Here is a 19,116-nt window from a genome sequence, read left to right as displayed (position 1 = left end):
CTTGAACACTTCTCCCTCCCTTGTTACTCCACAGTAGACCCATCTGAGTGTTGTAAGCCCATTGCGGGGAACTAACCAACTTTTAGGTTTTAATAGGAGCACTGGATTAAGACCGAACACATTGCACAAAATAATCAGCATGTTCCTGCCTGTTAGTCCCCCAGCACATGATAAGCGTATGATAATCAGTTCTCTTTAGAGTTTCTTAGGGAACTTGAAGATCCTGGTCCGTGTTTATCAAAAACATCTGATTGATTGCTCAAACCCTGGTGGCACCTTAGCCAGTTTCTTTTTCCTGTTTCCCTCCCCCTTGAAAAACCCCTCATTGCACCGAGATGGGAAGATGGTTTTTCAGGACATTAGTCCACCGTCTTCTTGGTTAGCTGGCTTTCTCGAAGAAAGTTGCTTTTGTTGCCCCAATACCTTGTATTGTGGGGCAAGCAGAGCAGGCCTGTGTTCAATGACAAACAGGACCCATGTTGTTATATCGAACTACAACCTGGAGAGACTGAGGTTTAAGAAAGATGAACTGGGCAGGTACTTGCAGCTAGCAGACATTGCTCTGCCTCTCTCCTAATGAGGTCATTGGAAAGGAGCCATTGTAGAAAGCTTTGCTGGGGAGCAACCTGATGCAGGGGGGGGTAGGAAGATCACTCCAACCAACAGGTGGGGAGGGGACAGGACAGTGGAGGCCACACAGGGTCCCCTTCGTGCCATTGTCACGGTGGTCAGCCTCCTCTGTGTCAGGCTGGTAGCAGTCCCGAGTGTACTTTGTTCATGTCACAAACTCTACCAGGAGGAGAACGAGGCGGCTCTGGCTTTAAAGTGTAGCAACCCACACCCAAACCAAAAAGCCCGGCTCACAGGCTAAGAGAGGATGAAGCAAGCCCCCCCCCCCCGGGAGGGGTACACTGACTTTTATGTCTGTTAAAGGAGAACTGAAACAGAAAGCATGATTGTGACTTTTTTTTCCAAAGGGGGATTATCACAAATACATAGATAACTTTAATGAAAAATTTTAAAAGGCTGGGGAGCCTCAGAAGGAGTGATAATCTGAACGGGAGAGCCAGGGACTCTCTCATGGAGGAGTCTCGAAGGCTAAGAATAGGCCATGAGAAGGCATCAAGGTCTAAAAGGTGGTGAGTGCACTGAGGATGGGCACGAAGTGGGGACCAGCCAGGGTGTGGCGTGCCCAGCAGTTGCCAGCGTAATGCCACCTAGAGTAGGCTCAGAAAGGCATCTGCTGAAGACATGAATGACTGCGTGCATGAATGAACAAATAAAGAACAGAGGGGAATAAAGAACAGCCACAGTTCTCATAAGACCTGCCAAAACTGGGAAAAGCCTCGCCGGCTTTGCCAAGGATGGAGGACTTTATCCTGGGGGAGGCGGGGAGATTCATAAAGCAGAAGTGTTGGCTATGCCCAGATCCAGGAGAGACTTCGGGAGGCAAGCTCAGGCTGGGGTGGGATGTGGGAGGCCAGGGGGACCCTGCGGCAGTCCATAAGAGAGTGAAAGAGGCTGAAACCAGAGGGAGCCCACGGCCCTTATCTGCCGTTCTCCTGCTCCATTATTTACTGTTGTCACTACTCTGAAGGGCCTATGAGACGGAATCCTTAGAGAAATCCCCATAATACTCAGCTGACCTCATAGCCACTTAGGAAAAGGGGTGATCTCAGAGAGGGTCACGGTTCCCATGGTTTCCCCCTGCCCCACAGAATCCCTCCTCCCGAGGACTGCAGCTTCCTGGGGATTTTGCTGGGACCTCATTGTGATCACTGCACTTTGTCAGGAACAAAAGAGAAGAGCCTGGGTGGCTTGGAGCCCAGGTCCTCCCCACCAGCCAAGTGGGTGAAAGGCTGGGTGGGTGGGGGGCGGTACCTTAGGAGACAGGGCCTGAGGGCGGAGCCCATGCAGCCAGTCCCCACAGAACGGCTGGGGGGGCCTTTCGGTCTGTGCTCATAGGGGCTCTCTGAGGTCTGCTGCTGGACGGGGTGGGGTGGCAGGAGTGAAGAGACTAGTTAATCAGAGGGACAGTGAATGTGGAAAACACCTGCAGGGGCAGCCACGGCGAGGGGGGTGGTTTGGGGGGGGTGAAGAGAGGGAACAAGGTTCTGACATAAAGTCCCTCAGAGGCAGAGGGCCAGTGGCCGAAGCAGTACACTCCTCCTGACCCCTTTTGGCTCTTCCTTTCCCTGGTTGATAAAGATGGCCAAGGCATCACTAATTTTTTTTTTTTTAACACACACACACAGAGAGAAAGAGAGAGCACAAGCAGGGGGAGCTGGAGGGAGAGGGAGAAGCAGGCCCCCTGCTGAGCAAGGAGCCTGCCTACGCAGGGCTCAATCCCAGCACCCTGGAGTCATAATTTGAGACGAAGGCAGACGCTTCACTGACTGAACCACCCAGGCTCCCCAACACCACTAATCTTTAAAGCTATGGCTCTTATCTTTCACAGTCCGTGCGTTGTCAGGTTTTGTGAATGAGCAGCCGACCCTCTCTGGGTCTCCTTCCTGTCTCCCATTCATTTCTCTGATCATTATAATCTTCTCTGATTTTAATAGTGGTGGTAACGATCCCCCGTGTTGGCCTCTCCTGTTAGGGTGTCCAAAGGACTCTCGCACGGTGGACTAAAGCACTTGGCACAATGCCCAGGACAAAGGAGGCATCCAAAGGGACTTACTGTTCCTCCTCTGGGTCTCGTTCCTCGCAAAAAGGCCAAAAGTGGGTCTTCTTACTCCGTCTTTGCCAATGTGGGCACGGGCACTCAGACTGAGTCCTAGAATGCAAACCTCAGATCCTGCTCCCATCAAACCTTCTAGAACCCTCTCTGAAAGGTCTCCAGTGAGTCCAATCGCCTTTTCTCAGACCTCTCAGAGACTTCTGGCAGGCTGACATCCTTTCCTCTTGCCATGCCATCCTCTCCTGGTTCCTTGGCAATACAACATCCTGATTCTACCGTTGGACCACCCCCTTTTTTGTCTCCCGTTTGCTTGTCTTCCTCCTCCTCCGCTCTAAATGTTCTTGACCCTTGGGTGGCCCAATATTTTCTCCTTTGGAGCCACATTTGGGATGTGACCACATCAGGGATGACTCTGGACCTCAAATCTACATCCACTTACTTCCTACACAGGCAAATCTGAATGTCCGGGTCGCACCATAGACTCAACCTAACCTCCCCGAGTCAAGAATTAGGTCTCAGCAGATGTGTCCTTTGGACCTAGTTGGGTCTCATCTTCACTGTTTCAGATGCAAAAGTCAATTTGTCATCTTTCCTTCCAAAAGTCAGCGCTTCCTTTTAACTTCCTCCTTTCTATTAATGACACCACTTTGCTTCCTGTCACTCTGGCTCAGAATTTCAGATTGCCTTTTCTTCTTCTCTTGCCTCCCACCTTGGCAAAGAAAAGTCATTGTGTTCAACAGATTCTGCCTCCGACAGTGTCTCCCTTCTGCCCCTTTTATCCCATTTCCACTGCTGCCGTCCGGGGGGGAGGGTGCCCCACACTCAGCCACCGCATACCCTGCGGCAATGTCATTCGGCTGAGTGAAGACTCCTGCCCAGGGGTTCTCGCTGCCTAGTGAATTAAGCAGGGGTGGGGTGAGGAAAGAATGCACGTAAATATTAGCCATCTTCCCAGAAGGCATTGGCCTTGTCTGCAGCTCCAAACCAAATGGCTAAAAAGTCTGGGAGAGGACGCGAGGGGGATATCACTTTATTTTTGTGCAAAATCCTTGTTGGGAATGTCCCACACAGTTCTGATCACGAAGCCAACGAGTGACTAAGGAGAAGGACGTTGTTCATGCCGAAGGGTACTTCTCATCAATCTGCAGATTGAAAGGAGAAATAAGGAAGGATAAAGTGGGGGGAGTCAGACGTGTTCACGAAGTCCTAGAATACTGAATCAAGAGGGGTCACAATGATACATACAAAAAGAAGGCTCACTTCACGTAGCGGGAAAGCAGGGTAAGAATGAACGGGTGATGCCCTCTCGGGAATACTTACTTGGGGAACCCAGGCTGGGTGGGGTCTCTGATTCTCACAGCAGAGATCACTGTGTGCACTTTTCCAATGTGTCCCTCTGTGTCCCTGTCAGGGAAGGACGGTAGCCTGATGGACCACAAACCAGACCCCGGAGAATACGGGTATTAGAAGACCCGGATCCAGGGCACCCGGCTGGCTCAGTTGGTGGAATATGCGACTCTTGAGCTCGAGATCATGAGTTCGAGCCCCGCGTTGGGCATAGAGATGACTTCATAAAAAAAAATTTTAAATAAAAAAGGGGAGGCCTGGATTCTAGTCCAAGCTCTGGCCCCTTCTGGCTGTATGACCTTCCTTGACCAAGTCACTATTTCACTGAGCCTCAGTCTCCTCATCTGTCAAACGGAGGTAATACCTACCTCATAGGATTATAAAGATAAAAATCAGATAAATACAATAAAAACTAAAACCACTTGACAGTTTATGAAGTGATATACCTGATATAAGGGATTTATTCTTTTTTTAAAAAAAGATTGCTATTTATTTGAGAGAGAGGGAGAGCACACAGAGGCAGAGGGAGAAGCAGACTCCCTGCTGAGCAGGGAGCCTGATGTGGGACTCGATCCCAGGACCCTGGGTTCATGACCTGAGCTGAAGGCAGATGCTTCACCGACTGAGCCACCCAGGTACCCCAGGGATTTATTCTTATTGCTATGGTTATTCTATCAGAAGTGGCAGGTTTTGGGGGCCACCGTCAGTATCTGTTTCTCTGGCTACCAGTGCTGATAATGAACGTTTCTTGAGCATTTACTATGCACTAAGCTCTGTGTTAAATCCCTTAAATCAAAGTCCCACAGCTTCTAAGCAGAGATGGGATTTGTCGATTCGTGGCTCTTGCTCTTTGCACCACATTGCACTGCCTTGATGACAGGAGTGTCCAAACGGTCAACAGTAAAACCTAAAACCATTGATTCGTTCATGCAACAGCTCTTTGCCCTGGCTGCCCGCTCCTGCCCTGGCTCAGAGTGAGCAGGCAAGCGTGTCCGTGGGCCGTGTAGTCGACCACCGAGAGGAAAAGTGGTGCTCGAGACCTTAGGTTCTGCTTTCAAGTGAGTAAGTTCAAGCACATTTGCTCATTTCATCATGTCATAGTCTTTAGAGCTGGAAGGACCTCATTATAGCAACAAAATGGCTAAGGACCAGAAAGGACAAGGCTCTGGCTCACCACACAGTTGGCTCTTATAGCTGGTGGACAAACATCGGGTGATTTAAAGGAGGGAACACACAGACACGTGGGTGTGATCTTACTGTCCCCATTTTATGGTTGAGGAAATCAAAACCCAGTAAAGTTAAGTAACTGGCATAACTGGGATTTGACTTTCAGGTCTAATTCCAAAGTACAAACTCTTTCCAAACTAGCATTACTTCAGGCAACTCGTTTAACCCTTTGATCCTCCGTGTTCCCATTTGTGCAAAAGTTACATACATACCCTGCTGACTTCAAAAGGCCGTTGCGACAATTGCTCGATACAATGGCTAGAAAAGCACTTTGAAATTGTTATAGATAGAGGTTAAATAATGCGGGTGCACGGCTATATATAGATACAGCATTTACATACATCTCTAATGTTGGAGCTGGGGGTAACTTAGCATCTAATTTAGTTGTGTGAGGGCACCATGGCCGTTTGCAGAGCCAGGACTGGAGTTTGCCTTTTGGTTTCTATTTCAGGGCTCTAATACTGGTGGGGGGGAGGCCTTCAGCAGTCAGCAGAGCTGGGCGGAAATGTTGTCATCATGCTTCAATGGCTCTTCACCCATGTTCATTGTCAGGCAGGACAGGTGTCCTCAGAGTTCAGCCTGTGCATGGCCACCTTTGAGAGGAAGAGGAAGGACTGGCAGGGCGGGGGGTGGCCCAGGAGCAGAGCTGAGACACAGGGGGAGTGCAGCCACGGGAGCTCGGGCAGAACCCCGTTGGGGTACACAGCTGTAGGCCCAGATGGGACAGGGTCACGAGAATGCCGTCACTTGGGGTGGAGTGGAGCCTTGCAATGATCCGTTCTCACTTGGAGACAGAGAAACTGAGGCCCAGAGATTGGCTTGTCCAAAATCAGCTGGCAATTAGGAAATCTGAGAGGTTCCTGTTTCTAATGTGAGTTGTCTAGGCACCTGGATCCAGCCTCAATGAAATCCACTGGAAACCTCAGATAAAATGCAGTAGCCATGGATGGTCTCGGCCACACTAAGGCTCGTCAGTCCTCGGATGACCTGTCCCTGTGCTGACAGAGCAGCATGCCTCACGTGGGGTCATGACCCCGGGGAAATGGCACCCTGCCCTGGCATCCCCTTTTCCTCGGCGTCTCTATCTGGAGGCCAAGCAAGGCCAGGGACAACCAGGTGATAGACGTGCTCTAGTAAGAACACCAAATGGGGGAAAAATAGAGCCAGGTTCATTCCCCTCACTCGGCACCTCTTGGCTCTCTCCTTTCTTATAAAGAACATGGTTTTTGAGTAGATAATCTCTAAATTTTACTTTCTCCAAGAGCAATAGGTTGCTCCAAGTTCGAGGTGCCACATTCCCTCGTTTCAAGGTAGCCGAGTTGAGGAGGAAGTTGGGCAGTAGGAGCAGGGGCCGGCCGGAGCCTGGAGCTAGCTTCTGGGAGGAACAGCTTGCCAAGTTTCTGAGTCGTCCGGGAGCCCTGTCTAAACTGGTTCTGGGAGGCTGGCAAAACACTCTGGGCCTTCGTGCCTGCTGAAGACATTGACTCTGAAGCAACAGAGGTTGCTGGTGCTGCCTGTGCTCACTTCGTGCCCTGGGCTATGACACCTGTGTGGCCCAAGGAAAGGCTTCCTTATCCTTGTTGGCTGCTGCTCGAAGGCCCCGAATTCAAGCCTACACCCTCGCCTGCCCTCTAAGAGATCCCACGTCTGCTAGCTGAGCTCCACCTCTGATTGTCTCTGCAGTGTATTTCCTCTTCCCTCCAGAAGGTACCATCCGAGTTTAGGCAGCCGTGTCTCTCTGCCAGGGAGAGACTTCCACGGCATGTCGGGCCCTGTGATCTGGCGCCTACATCGGTCTCCTAGGCTCCTTGCTCAACTCCAATCGTCCTACTCTGCAGCCTTTGCGTCAGTCCTCTTGGCTTTCGGTCCATGCTCTTCTGGCCAGAGTGCCCTTGCTCACCTCATCTGCCTGCAACTCCCGCTGGACCTTCGGATTCGGTTTTTGAGTCACCTCCACTGTGGCCAAGTCAGAGGTTCCCTGCTCTGTGCTCCCAAAACACTTCGTGGAGATGTAGTACCAACATCATCTGTGCACTTGTACGTCTCAGACCTGTAGCTCCCCGGGGGGAGACGCTGGCTCAGAGCTGAACCCTGGGCGTGGGGCACACACTGCGCATGCTCACGGCACATTTGTGCCAGCTCCAGGGGGAGCTTCGAGGAAAGAAGTCCGAGCAGTGCAGTGGGGCGTCCTGCCTTGTGGCCCCCTCACGGAGCTAAGCAGCGGGATCCTCTCTGCAGGTACGCATAGAGCCACGTCTTTGGGCTAGGAGACCACCACTCCCATTCAGCTTCGTCTCTCAATTGCTTGCTGTGCACCCTCGGGCAAGTCACTTCATTCTTTCGCTAAGCATTTATGGGCGTGGTGGTGGCTTTACTGTGTGTCGCCTTAGTCAAGCTGAACTACGTTTCACAGAATTGCCTTCTCTCTAGGGTCCTGGCCACGTTGGCATTGGCCACAGGAGAAACGTGTGCGAGATTTGGGAGGCTCAGGGGAAGCGTGGTTGCTTTGTGACACTCTGAACGTGGTGTAGGGCCGTCCCGCCAGCTCAGGAGCTCTCTGCTCAAACCCTGCTGGATGCTCTTTGACAGGCATCCTCCCAGGCACTGGAGACAGGAAATAAATAAATCCTCCTCCTTCTGGTTCTTGGATTCCCCGTCTGGAGGATGCGGATTTCATAATTAAATGAAATAAGACTCCCAGCTGCTCTGTCAAATGTCTTAGTGGACAAGCCTGCAGTGAAAGGCACATGGAGCCACTCATCGCAAACCCTGCGGGTTTAGGGAACCATTCCCCTGGGATGGGCTCAGGGAGACCCGGAGGCCCCAGGAGCCAGGTTTCGGTGACCTTGACGTGTGTCTGCTCAGGGCTAAAAAGAGAGACCTTTGGGCTCAGTCCACCAGTTAGTCCAGACAAACAGCCCCATGTTAGTCTTATTTCTTTAATCCTAAGGTCGAAGACCTTCCATGCCGTGTGTGAGAGACAGGAAGCACACAGCCTCTACCCTGTGCTTCTCAAACTATTGGTGGTGAAGGACCAGCTTTAAAAAAAAAAAAAATCCCATCCATCACAGACACCTTTGTAAAATACAATAAAAATGAGTCATTAGAAAAATCATTAGAAAAAAAGCACTAAAAAAATCATCCTCTATCCAAGGCCGGACTTTTTTATTATCAGAATTAGTAGGTGTAAAACTTTTCCATGGAATCCCTAGGAACACTTCCTAAAGCTTACTCTCAGTTCCCGTTCTGACTTCAACATCGCCGGGTAACGATCTGTGGACAGATGCTGACGTGGGGACGGCACTTTGAGGAGGTCTGTGGCGCCTGAGGGACCAGGAGATGCCGTCCCACTGTGGCTGAGGCTCCTTGTTCTTCTGGGGCAGAACGAAGAAAACAGGCCTTGGAACCACTCACTCGGTGATCTTGCTTCTAGCCCAACCCTCTGGGGATCCTGGTTTCTCATCTGTAAAATGGGGTGCTGTCAGGGCCGTAAGGTGACACCTGTGAGCGAGGGCATGTTGTAAACGCTCCACCGCGTGGGGAAGACTGGTGGAGCCTAAGCTGGACGTGCTGGGTAAGCTGATCTGCAGCTGGGGAAAGGGCTCTCGAGGGCGCACAATTTGGGAGTCCTGGGGCGGACCCACAGGCACCACGGAGCTGGAGAGAGCGGCGTCTTGCTTAGCATGGCTGAAGGTTTTCATGAGCTCGCTCTGAAACGAAGGGCACTTGGGCCTCGGGGTCCAGAAACATAGCAGGATACGGAGAGGGGAGGGGCACGAACCTCCTTCCCAAGACACCAGCAGGGTTTGCGACGATGGTGAGGTGCAGGGAAACCCGTGGGTTTAGCTCTCAAGACTTCTGCTGCTCTGAGTCTGGGAAGGTGACCTGGGGAAGCGCAGGGTTTTCCGCAGCACTTGCTGAGCAGGGGTGGGAGGCACCAAAGCCCTTTCTTCCAGGAAGCAGAAGTGGGCATGTTGATGGGGTGCCTGGGCGGCTCAGTCTGTCAAATGTCTGCCTTCAGCCTGGGCCATGGTCCGAGGGTCCTGGGATCGAGCCGCGCAACAGCCTCCCTGCTTAGCGGGGAGTCTGCTTCTCCCTCTCCCTCGGCCCCTGCTCGTGTGCTCTCTCGCTCTCTCTCTCTCTCTCAAATGAATAAATAAAATCTTAAAAAAAAAAAGCGGACATGTTGGCAAGTCACGTGAGATGCCCTCTGTAGGCCCTGTAAGAGCCGGGGGGACTCGGATTTCCAGCATGCGTTCTTGGTGGGGCAGGATCACGTGAACCCGAGGTGGAAATATTGCTCCTTGGGGAAGGGGCGAAAAGAATCTTGCTCTTTTTTTTTTTTTTTAAAGATTCTATTTATTTGTCAGAGAGAGAGAGAGCAAGACAGCATGAGCAGGAGCAGAGGGAGAGGGGGAAGCAGACTCCCTGCTGAGCAGGGAGCCCAATGCAGGACTCGATCCCAGGACTCTGGGATCATGACCTGAGCCGAAATCAGACGCTTCACCGAGGTGCCCAATCTTGCTCTTTCTATATATAAACACAAATATACAGACAGTAGGTAATCAGCTATCTGTGGCATTCAACTTTTAAGAGGGGTTATGACTGGGGGGAGGACGATGTCTAAACTGGCTCCTAAGGGTTACAATAATGAAGACAGGGTTTGGGTCCAACACCCTGCTGTTATGTAGAAAGATGCAATGCGATGGTGAAATCCACCCATACCCAGGTTGTGTTTCTTGAAATGACAAACCCCAAACTCCTGAGCACCCTGCAGACAGGGACCTCACAGGTGCCTGCAGCCCTTCTAATGCCCGCCGTTCTTCAGCACGTCCCTCGGGCTGCCGAGGCGTGGCGCAGACCGCTTAGCTCCAATGAGCCAAGTGCTCCTATACCAGTTTCTGGAATGGTGCACAAGCCTGTAAGCTAAATAGGGGACCTCTTCCCTCCTCCCCCTGCGTCCCGCCCCACAAAGAGCCGTCAGCACAGCACGGTTTCCAAACTTCCTCTCCCTCCTGGCACAGAGTCCCCTGACTCTCCCGACCCATTCAGCCCAGAGCGATCTTGAAATATTCATTGGATCCTGGCACGCCCCTGCTTAAAACCTTTCCCATGGTACTTAGAATAGCCCGAATGCCCCACTCCGCAACTGCTCTTTGGTTTTGAAAAGTCAAAACCAGACTTCTTTCCTGTGTCATGGCCTTGGCCCAAACTTCCGGCTTTGCCTAAAAATGTTCCTCTTCTCCCCCCTGCCCTCGTCTGGCTAAAGGTCATAGCTCAGAGAAGTCTTCTGTGACCACTACCACCGCCCCCCCAACCCCGCCATTCTCCAGTACGCAGCGTTCTTTCCTTCAGAGGCATTGTCACACTTTGTTGACCGGTTTATGGTCTTTCTTCCCGCTACTGTGGAAACTTCCTGAGGGCAGGGCCCGGGGTCCATTTGCCCACTGCTGTATACTCAATTCCTAGAAGAGAGCTGGGCACACAGCAGGCTTCAGTGATCACTTGTTGAGTGTGTGAATGCATGTCTGAGCCAACACCGGCTGTAAGAAGGAGCAGACTGATATGAATACATATGGGAATGCACAAGGACCTAGACGACTGTTTGCCAGTGGGCCTCCAACCCCACACTCAAGCCTCAGCAATGCTATTAAGGATCCACTTGGGCAGGTGACAAGAAGGGGCTGAGGCCAGAGAGAGTGCTGCCCCATATTGTCTGGGGTATAACGCCTGAACGACCCTAGGAGATGTCCCATTCTTTTGTTTTGTTTTGTTTTGTTTTGTTTTGTTTTAAGAGAGAGAGAAAGAGGGAGAGAGAGAGAACAAGCGGGGGGCGGGGTCAGATAGAGGGAGAAGCTGAGCCGGAGGGAGAAGCTGAGCTGAAGGCAGAAGCTTAACCAACTGAGCCACCCAGGCTCCCCGAGATGTCTCATTCTTGATCATCCCCAAAGCCTATTGGTAATTAACTCAGGAGGTAAGTTTCAAAGTCTTACCTCCTCCCCGGGAGATCCACTCAGTGAGCTGGTAGGAAGGATGATTCCTCTTCCACCTGCTCCAGTGACTCTGTCCCCAAGGCTGGACAGGAGGGAAAGGGACCCTTAGCCATCACTCCTACACAACCTCATATTTGAGGCACATTAACAACACCTATGTCTACAAGTATGCTCTTTCCTTTTCAAGGCACTGTCACGATTTCCAAGAAAAGTAATCCCCCCACCGCCACCTGCCAACGTGATCCAGCCATGCTAATGCATTGTGTTATTAGTTATGCCAGGGGTTTCAATTTTCAAGGCATTTTCATGTCTTCGATCTCCCTGGCCCAGCCAACCAACTGCTGTGATTAGCCAGCCTGGTCATCTGTGCCATGCTCTGGAGAAGGAAGAGAGCAGATAGCAAGCGTGTACTGGAACCGTGCTGGGCGCTTGCCATCCAGGATCTCACGGAGAAGCCACGTATCCAAAACCACCAAGGTTATCATCCACTGAAAGGCTGGTCAGAATTGTCTTCAGCAGAACTGATTACATCTTTAAGTCCTAAGGATCCACGATCGGCACTTGGCTTATATTTAGACACCCACTATGTAATTCTCGATGGGGCAAGTGTTCACTCGACAGGATTCAATGTTACTAAAGGCAAGTAACACCTGTTTCTCAGCCAGCGGGGATGCATTGGGTGGTGTTGGTGGGGGATGAAGTGAGATGAGAGCGGTTTCGGTGGCAGAGAATGAAAACCTCACAAGACCAAATGCCAGCTCCAGCCTCGTTTTTCTACACACCGTGTGTCTATAAACCCTCCCCCTTCCCCTTTCTGGGCCTCCGTGAAACAAAGAGGGAGAACTATATTACCAAATCCCTTCCAGCTCAGATATTCTACAAGTGAATCATCCATTGTGTCTAAGACTCACCTTAACCTTCCTGGACACACCAGGTCCTTTCCTGAATTCTTTAATGACCAGTGTTCCCCTACTTCCTGGCTCCAAGTCACAAAAACTCAAGATCCCCATTGCCCTCTCTATACCCTGCCCTTGCTCCAATATTCTTTTTCTCATGTCATTCAGATTTCACTGATTCCTGTCCCTGCCACCCCCATCCTGCTGCAGGTTACGGTGGCTTTCCAACTGGTATCTCCCTCAGCCTCAGTCTGTCTGGTCCTGCCTGCAGATGCTACCAATGGGACATCTCCTAGGGTCGCTCAGGCGTTATACCCCAGACAATATGGGGCAGCACTCTCTCTGGCCTCAGCCCCTTCTTGTCACCTGCCCAAGTGGATCCTTAATAGCATTGCTGAGGCTTGAGTGTGGGGTTGGAGGCCCACTGGCAAACAGTCGTCTAGGTCCTTGTGCATTCCCATATGTATTCATATCAGTCTGCTCCTTCTTACAGCCGGTGTTGGCTCAGACATGCATTCACACACTCAACAAGTGATCACTGAAGCCTGCTGTGTGCCCAGCTCTCTAGTCTCAACCCTTCAGTGACTCCCTCAAAGCTATGGTCCTGCCCTCCAAGCCCTCCACGGGTTGGTCCCAACCCAGACTTTTTGCCTCTTAACCAATCCTGCAGACGCATAACTTCTTGCGGCCTCTCTCCTCATCTATAAAATACAGAGATTGGATAAGGTCTTGCTCAAAGTCCTTTTCAGATCAAAAACACCCTCACTCCTCTAGAGCCAGACTGCTGTGTCTGCTGCCTTTGGGGTTTTCCGGCCCCCGAGCTGCCCACTACTATTCTGTTCGGATGCCTCGGGAGTCACTGAAGGTCTGACTCGGGGCGGGGGGGGGAGAGGAGGAGGGTGCAGGGCTGTGACCCGTACCAGCTCTGTGACACTCTTGGCATGCAGTTTCACTCCCCAAGCCTGCTCAGTTGCACAAACGGAAAAGTCCTTCTTTTCCTGCCTCCCTTAGAGTTTTTTTGAGAAGATCAAATAAAGAAATGACTCTGAAAACAACCCTCCCTTCCTCAAATAACAATCCTACGTGCCAGGCACTTCCCTAGGCATTGGGTACATTGTGGTAAACCAGATGGATTTGGCAGGGGGAATCTTACAGTGACCAGCATTGTCCAACAGCACTTTCTGGGATGATGGAACCTTAGTCGCCACTGATCACATGTAGCTACTGAGCATTTGAAACCTAACCAGTGTGACCTAAGATCTAAATCTTGAACTTTATTTAATTTTAACTGATTTAAATGGAAACAACCACACAGGACTGGTGGCTACAGTGTTGGATGGCACAGGTATGGACATCTAGGGGTAAGGAAGACATCAAACACAAATTAAAGGTTCCCCAGAGAATTAACCATAGAATGGCCATATGACCCAGCAATTCACTCCTAGGTATACACCCCAAAGAATTGAAAATAGGTATTCAAGCAAATACTCACTCATGAATATTCAGTGCAACAAAAGGTGGAAGCAGCCCGAATGGCCAGGAACAGATGACAGAATGCAATATGTTCGCACAATGGGATATTATTCAGCCAGAATGGAAAATTCAGAGAGGCAGAAAGCAGGCTCCTGGTTGCCAGGGGCTCAAGGGGAACAGGGATGGGGATGGTGACTGCTTATTTGGGTATAGGGTTTCCTTTGGGGAAGATGGAAGTGTTTTGGAACTAGAGAGAGGTGATGGTGGCCCAACATTGTAAATGTACTAAATGACCCGAAATTGTACACTTTCCTATGGTTAGTAGCATGTCCTGTGAATGAGAGCTGACGGTGAGGAAGGGCCTCCGTGGGAAGAGCAGGGAGAGGGTGCTCTGGAGGAGGCACCAGCTAGACAAGCCAGCCTGCTGTGTGGGGGACAGCCCACTCTGATGGCACTGGCAAGGCAGGTGAGGACCAGGCAAGGTGAATCCTGCAGGAACACGAAGTTTGCAGGAGAGCATGGCTCTTGCCCCCAAGGTGAACAGTTCCCTGAAGGGTGTGTTTGTCCATTTCTCTACCAGTTGCAGATATTGGCCCCTTGCCCTCCCCAAACCAAATCCTGAAGCAAGTCTTTGCTGTAGGGTTCAGGTTGGGTTGGGGGCTTTCCCTCCCATCTGCTCTCCTTGCTCCTTTGTTTCTTATTGCCTAGACCTTGGAGCATGTCGCCTGGGGCCTCCACCCTCCTCCCCTTCTTGCTCTCTTTTCCCCAAATAAGCCTCTGTCCCCCACCCCCAGACATCCCCCGTTGGGTGGTTCTGACCAATTCCTCTCTGAGCTCCATTCTTCCCTAAAGAGCTCTGAAATCCCAGTTGCTGGGGTTCCTTCCCCTGGCGAGAGGGGTGGGGAGGAGTGCTCTGAAAATCAGTGACTCTCTACTTAGCTCACTTCCAGTGGGCCCAGTGGAGGGAAAAGTGAGCCATGGTCTTGGAATCTACTAGAATGGATGTCCAGGTTGCTGATTCCTGTGGCTACCTTGATGGGAAATTCCGTTCCTCGGGTAGAGAAGACTCAAGAAGCAGCAGAATTGGGAGGAAAGCATGAGTTCAGGTTTGATGTATTAGAGTTGAGAGCCCTGTACCCCTTTCTTATTTTCACAGTACCCTGCCTCTTATTGTCCGGTGCTCCACGTGGAGGGTCAACAAGAGCTAAGGCCCAGGAAGCCTGGCCAAGTTGCCAGGGCAGGGGTGGGTAGACTGTGACTGGCAACAAGCCAGAGATGAGGGCAGAGGGGTTCCCTGCCATGAGGAGAGTGCTTCACACCATGTTAACACATTTCCACTGACTTCACAAGCACCTGTGGGTTAGCCAGGCCAGCGGGTTTCCTCCTCATTTTACAAGATGAGCCGGAGACTGACCTGTTTCAAGGTCATCCGGCAAGGGTTGGGTCCCAGGTCTCCCGACTCCGTGGTTCCAAGATCTTTTTCCTGTTGCCTGTTCTCCGATGGCTCCTGGTGACCCCCTAAAAAGAAAACCCCTTCTCTTTCAAAGGGTGTTTTCCATTAATGTTAGGGTGGTGGTGGACAGGCAGGTGGCGTGACCACCTTCAGTTCTGGGAGCTTCCTAGATGATCAAGGCTGTCGTTGGAAAGACAAGATGTCAAAGTCCTCTGTGACAGATGCTTCCTGAACTAGTCTTTCTGAGTCATCAGCCAGGTGGTGGCCGGGCCTGCCTCTAGCCCCCAGCTGACATGCTCCTGCCACCCACGTGCCCACCAAGGGTCTTGACAAGGCCAGTGGTGCTTGATTCTGCTGAAAGGCCCCAGGGGCTGCTGCAGAGACCTGAACCATTCCCTGCAGCTCCTACTGCAAAGCTGCAGACAGAGCAAGCAAGGGGTTCTCCCAAGGACACTGGGCTCCCAGAAGGCAGTGCAGAGGGCAGCAAAATGGTGCCCATAAAGCAAAAACAGTCTTTGGCCTGAGATATCCCAGGCTTAGCCCGGATCCCTCGGAGCGAACCCTACAGCTGGGCCTTCCTCCCTGCCCTTACCTGGCACAGAGAATGCCAGTCTGGAAAAAGTGCCACCTGTCCCCCCTGTTTGCCTGTCTGAATGTTCCCTAAATTTACCTTATGGGGTAAAAGGGATCAGAGATGAGAGTTCATGGTTTCATTGGTGAGAGGGTATATTGGGCCCATTTCCCCCCGCTATGGGGCCTCCCCCACAGGGAAGAATGTTCATCTCTCCCCAAGCCCTAACTTGTGCTGACCCTCTTCAGGGTCAGACTTGAGTTCAGTGTGGGAGTGATTTCCTGCAACCGGGCTCTGGCATTAATTTGCTATGTGACCTTAAGCAAGCCTTTTCTTCTGAGAATCTCCAGGTCCTATCTGAGCAATGAGGTCCCTAAGACCCTAAGATCCCGCAGCTCAGTGTTTCAGGAAAAGTCAGCATTGGGCCATCTGCCAGGCTCATAGAACTGGGAAGTACGTCAACATCTTGTGCTCTGAAGGAATGGTGTGCCCAGGCCTGGGCATTCATACTTCTGCATTTTTCACCATGGTAGGGGAGTAGACATGTTACTGGCCAGGCCTTGGTCCCAGATGCCCATACCTTCTCAGGTGACATTAGCAAAGTCCACCTGGTTTGGGTCACTAACCCACTCCCACCCCACCATGCCCCCTATGAATCATAACCACAGAGATCCCCTCCTGAGCCTTCACAATTAGCGTCGGCAAGGGGTCTCTAGCCCTGGGTCCGACTGCCATGGAAGTGGGGCCAAAGAATACCTCCACCTACATGATCTCACTTCCTCCCTCCATCAAAGCAGTTGGGGAGGTGTTACAGTCTCTTATTTTGATCAGATGAAGAACTGGAGATAAAAAGGAGCAGGAAGTAGCAGCCTGAGATCACACAGGTATCACTTGGTAGGTCTGGGTCTGTGGCTTAGCGCTTTACCTCCTGTCAGTGCTCTTTGCCCATCCCAATGGCTGACCAGTTCTTGGACCCATGCCAGGCTGGCCACACTAGGAACAAAGGATCTTGCTCCTGGAAACACTGATTCAAGAGCATGGGAGTCTATGGCTCAAGCTAACAAAGGGCTTCTCTTCTTTCCTCTTCTTGTGCAATGACTTGGAACCTGGCTCCCAATATTTTCCTCAGCTCCCACCTTTGGCCATCACCGGTGGGTACTTCACGTCTGTGTTGACTTCCATCCCATGTGGTAGAGTCTTCGTCTTTCGCTGCCGGCCCTGGTGGACCACACCCACAGAGGTTTCTAGGTTTCTAGAGTTGCCAGAGTCCAGGTCCTCCTCCCTGAACACATTTTCACCCGTTGCTCCTGGCCTCTGCCCGTACTGCCCATGCCCAGCCTGCTCCACACTCATGAGGACCTCAGAAAGACTGATTAACCCTGTCAGTCAGGTTGGGCCTTTTTTTTTTTTTTTAGATATTACTATCCATGTCTTATTTATGACTCTATAGAAAGAAAATTTACTCTCTCATAACAAGACAAATAAAGGCCTCCAGGTGGTTCTGACACCCAGGCAGGTTTGGGAAACTGCTGAAGGCTGCCATTCTCCCCCAGCCTCCCTCTCACAGCACAGCCCTGACTGCGATTTACCCCCTCTTTGTTGGAGACACATTGCCCCAGCCTCCTCTGTGCCCCCGTTCCTGCAGCCTGGGACCCTTCTGCGACAGACTGCTTCATTTTGTCTGTTTTCCCTGTATGTCCAGTGGCACAGCACGGTGGTTCAAACTGCAGGTCCTGGCCTCCCCTAACCCCCAAGGGGAAGGAGGAAGCTGTGCTGGGTCGAAAAGCCTTTTGAGTGGGGTGACTAATCCCGGTCTGAGCTCACTCCTTGGAGCTCCACTGGCAGGTCTCTTCCCTCGCCTCCCAGACTGGCTTAGTGGCCCCTTTCCAAGGGCTGAGCGTCAGCAGGAGCAGCTGGATGCAGCCACCACACTCGCCTGGAACCCCTAGGGGTGTGGCTGAGAAGGAGCTTCTGGAGGGCCATGGCCTCGAGCAAGGGAACAAGGAGAGGGGACACAGGGTGAGAGGAGTAAGGGTCATTCGGTCGCACAGGCACTACACCGGGGCTCCATCTACATCCTGAGACGTTGTGCGGTCAGAGGGAAAGCTGAAAGTCTGGAACATCCCTGGACACAACACTTCCTTTGTGTTCATTCACGCCGATGTCACCTCCTCCTGTCTGCAAACGGCTGGCAGGTACACTGGGGTGGCGGCGGTGATGAGGAAGAGGTGACTGTGCTCCTCAGGACTCACAGGCTAATGGAGAAGATAAAATGCTGTTGATTCTGCTCCGGCGAGATAGTGCCCCAGAGCCAGGGGGGCTTGGGAAGGCCGGCTCGCAGAGGAGGGTGAGAGAGGCGTCCGAGGAGACGCCATTGCAGTCGGCTCTCTGAGCAGGAATCTGTCAGCTAGAAAGGTGGGAGGAAAGGGTGCATTCTAGACAGTGCGCATGTCATGAGTGAGGTGCAGAAAACACCACAGGGCCCCAAAGCTACCCATGGACAGGAGCCCTGATGGAGGGAAAACTTTTGAAATCCATCTGAAATTATCTCACTGCATGGACAGCTCTCCAGTGGGTCCCGGGGGCAACAAAGAACAAACTAGTCTCTGCCCTAAAGGACATCCAGTCTGGCAGGGAAATCAGGAAAGGACAAATAATTGAGGATTATGGAATTTTAGCTATTGACAGAAACTTCCAGATGACCCGGACCAATTTCCTTTTTCTAGAGATGCAGAAACAAGAGGAGGGGTGACTCACCCTGGACAAAAAGCCAGCTGGAGAGAGAGCCAGGGTCAGACTCAGATCTTCAGATTTCCATTCCATGCTCATTTCCCTGCACCAGGCATGACACACACCACTGTGGAAAGCTTTGGATGGGCCGTCACAACTAGGAGGAGAGTGTGAGGACTTCCAGCTGGGGAAGGGGTGCTGGTGAGGCCCTGGAGCTGGGCCTTGAAAGCCAGGATGGCACAGAGCGTGTGCTCAGGAAACGGGGGTGTTCAGTGGCCCTGAGACAGCGGGACAGACAGGGCTTACCAGAGCCAAGGCTGGGACAGAAGGGCGGATCGGTCCTTGCACTGACCTAAGAAGTCTATACTTTTATTTCTGAAAAGTGAGGAAATAAGGAGCCATTGAGAGAGCTAGGATACCACAGCTGTGCTTTTGAGAGAACTCTGGGGTAGGGCGGTGCCAGATGATGGAGAGGGCAGAGGCCAGAAGGAGGGAGCCTGCTTCAGCCACACCCTGCTAGTGGCCTTTAGATAGTCCCAGCCACGCCCTGCATGGTCTTTCGGGCAGATGAAGAGTACATCCTTTACTTCGCCCTGTAGCGTGTAAGCTCCCAGACACCAGGGACCATTCAAGATGACAAGCGTGCTAGTTACTGAAGGGGATACGGAAATGATTGCCCCTGCCCAGCGGATGGGACCATCTCGCCCTGAGGTCACAAGGGGCTCTGGAGGCAGAGTGTCAGG

General features: G+C 51.8%; 1 long non-coding RNA gene across 2 annotated transcripts in view; it reads right to left on the bottom strand.

The window, feature by feature from the left end:
* Positions 1-3,638: 3,638 nt before the first annotated feature.
* Positions 3,639-19,116, bottom strand: part of LOC125282597 (uncharacterized) — a 77,805-nt gene continuing 62,327 nt past the window's right edge. For both annotated transcript variants that reach the window (XR_007189663.2, XR_007189664.2), the window contains exon 3: positions 3,639-3,825. This is a non-coding gene — a long non-coding RNA (uncharacterized LOC125282597). The remainder of the gene's footprint in view (positions 3,826-19,116) is intronic.

This window comes from Ursus arctos, unplaced genomic scaffold, assembly GCF_023065955.2.
Source record: "Ursus arctos isolate Adak ecotype North America unplaced genomic scaffold, UrsArc2.0 scaffold_23, whole genome shotgun sequence".
Lineage (NCBI taxonomy): Eukaryota > Metazoa > Chordata > Mammalia > Carnivora > Ursidae > Ursus > Ursus arctos.
This window is presented reverse-complemented; position numbering and strand designations above follow the sequence as displayed.